Source organism: Lepidochelys kempii, chromosome 13, assembly GCF_965140265.1.
Source record: "Lepidochelys kempii isolate rLepKem1 chromosome 13, rLepKem1.hap2, whole genome shotgun sequence".
Lineage (NCBI taxonomy): Eukaryota > Metazoa > Chordata > Testudines > Cheloniidae > Lepidochelys > Lepidochelys kempii.
Window position 1 is genome coordinate 36,571,367 of NC_133268.1, and position 2,856 is coordinate 36,574,222.

The following is a 2,856-nucleotide window of genomic DNA, read 5'->3' on the forward strand; positions in this document are numbered from 1 at the left end:
TCCCCCAGAACTTGGGCTGCTAAGTATAACTGGACTCAGAGACTCATGGTCTTTGAGGTAAAAGGGGGGTCTCAGGGATTGGGTTCAGTGGTTGGTATCTAGGGGCCTGTCACAGTCAGTCCTGTAAAAGGGGTGATCATGGGGTACAATGATTAAGTGGCCACTCTTCATCGGGGAAAGGGGATATGGGTGAAAAATGTACATTTTCATCAACAAAGAGCTTGGGGTGCCTGTCTATGGAGTTTCTGTTTCCTCAACCCCAGCTGGAGACGTTTATTGAAGAAGAGAAAGTACTATCAGAAGGGGGAAAAGCTGCCCCAAATGATCTCTCCCTTTCTCTCTACCCATGGCATTCATAACACCGGAAGTACAAAGGGAGCAGCATTGGACTGGGGGAAAGGATCCTGCCTGAAGGAAATTCAGCCAGTAAGATTGTCATTGCCCATATGGGGGCTACCTGGCCTAATCTGGGGTGACTTTGGCCCCCATTGCCATTATCTTAAGGCAGTGCGATTACTGACCCACTCCCGGTGCGTTTGGCACCGATTCTCCACCCAGCCAGGTCAGAGTTTCAGATTTACCCTTTGGCCCCATGGGGTGTCCAGTCTGGGGGAGAGCTGAGGAGAGGGCAGAGTTCCAGGCCCAGGGATCCCCCAGGGAGAGCATCAGAGGGGGTGGGTTGAGGCTGTGGGGACTCCCCTTCGGGATGGGGAGCTCGGTCCCTGCTCGGCCTAGGGACACAATGGGGCTCTTTGTATGAAACTGGTCTCCCCCCGACTGGGTGAGATCATCGGGGAAAAGAAATTGAAGCCCCACTGCAGACCCTACATGGCCTATCTGGATATATGAGATGAAGATGAGAGTTACAGCTGTGGAGGGTTCCTGGTGATGGAGAACTTCGTGCTGACGGCCGCCCACTGCAATGGAGAGTAAGCGCCTCCGTGCTGGGAATGTCGGGGCAGGTCAGGTGTTACTGGGTGATGGGGGCGTTGGGAGTCCTGGCACTGTCGTAGGTTGCAGGGAAGGAGCAGTTAGTGCGACAGGCTGGGAGAGCAGAGCCCAGGGCTCCAATCTGCTCAGGGGGCGTCACCGTGTCTCTAGGGGCCTCTGCAAACCATGGTCCAGCTTCAGCACTGGGTAAATCAATGGAGCTACAGGCATTGGCACCAGCTGGGGTCTGGCCCATTGCCCAGATCAGGGCAAGGAGGGGCTCACAGCCCCAGGACAGCTCTGCAGGGCTCTGGGCTGCAGGGAGCTGGGCATAGACCCCCTGTATGGATCTAGCTGGGGTGCAGGGCAGCAGAGATCCAGGGGCTGGGAGGACAATGGGGAGTGAAGGAACTCAGGGAAACAGCAGAAGGGGCTGGGAGAGACACAGGCTGGGACCCCAACACCACTGGGCAGGGACTTTGTGCCACAAATGGCACCCTCTAGCGGGGAGAGGCCTCATGTGCTATTCCCCCTCCCTCCCTAAGTCAGCCAGTTCCCAGTCCTGGGGCTGGATCTCAGTGGGCAATGTATACGGTGGTCTTTACGTTTTTCCAGGCCAGCGGCTGAGTCTGGGATCATGGCCTAAGAGACCCATGCTGCCCTGTCCCGTCCATATCACTGTTCATGTGACAGACTCACATGTGCCCATCCCCTGTCTCACATTCACTCCTGCCCCTGCTGCCTCATGGATTGTTCTTGGCTTTTACAGTGAGATTATTGTCAAGCTGGGAGCCCATAACATAAGACTAGGGGAATGGAAAAGACAAAAGATCCCCATGTGCCACCAGATACCTCACCCACAGTACAACGAGGAGACCGATGACAATGACATCATGCTGCTGCAGGTACTGCCCCCATCCCATCACCCCCCCCACACACACTGAGACCATGGTTATGGGTTTTGCTGGGTATTGGGGTGTGTCTCTGCGTCCTTGAGTGCGACCTTCACATTGATCTTCATCAGTCTTGTGTCTCAGCTGGCAAAGAGAGCGAAGTTGAATAGACGAGTGAAAACCATTGCCCTGCCCCAAGCCAGCGAGAGAGTAAAGCCTGGGACTGTGTACAGCCTTGCTGGCTGGGGCAGGACTAGGTCAAAGAGTGAATCGACTCTGGCCATGCTCCAGGAGGTGGATGTGGTGGTGATGAAGGATGTCCAAAGAAACGTAATGGGACATATCATGACTATAACGCCTCAACGATCATGTCGGGGGGGGATCCAAAGACTAACAAAAACTGTGCAAAGGTAAATGTGCTCCTGGCTTCAAGCATCCAATCATTATTATTAATGAGGCTGTTGGTGTTGCAGTCGAGCCTACAAGTGGCTATTGGGGATCAGTCCCCACTGCACTAGGAGCTGTACAAATGAATGGGAAAATAACTGTGGCTTGTTTCATTTCACAGGATGACTCTGGGGGTCCCCTGGTGTGTGGGAAACAGCCCAGGGCATCGTCTCTTGGGGAGCCCCCTGGGGTGTACACAAGTGTCTTCTCCTTCATCCCCTGGATACAGGAGACGATGAAGAGGCTGCAGCCCTGAGCTGCTCCAGGAATCGCTGCACTGGCCAGAGCTGCACCGCTTCTGTCCTTTGGAGAGGCCCAGACATAGGGCCGCTTTGCAGAAGGGCTGCATCCCCTCAGGCTGAGCCTCCCCCAGCCATCGCTCCGCTCAGGCAGCGCCCATTCCATGAGCATCAATGCAGGGAGCCTAGGGGATTTAGGAACCAGGTTCAAGGCCTGCTCCTGTCAGTTCCCTTGGGAATCCCAACCCTTAGGCTGCCTCTTCATCGGGGAAAGGGGATATGGGTGAAAAGTGAAAAGTGAAAAGTGGATGGGAATCTGGGAGGCAGTGACCATGAGTTGGTTGAGT

At 54.9% G+C, this 2,856-nt stretch overlaps 1 pseudogene; it reads left to right on the forward strand.

Moving 5' to 3' along the window:
• Positions 1-756: 756 nt before the first annotated feature.
• On the forward strand, positions 757-2,595 carry LOC140896767 (granzyme H-like; annotated as a pseudogene).
• Positions 2,596-2,856: the final 261 nt, after the last annotated feature.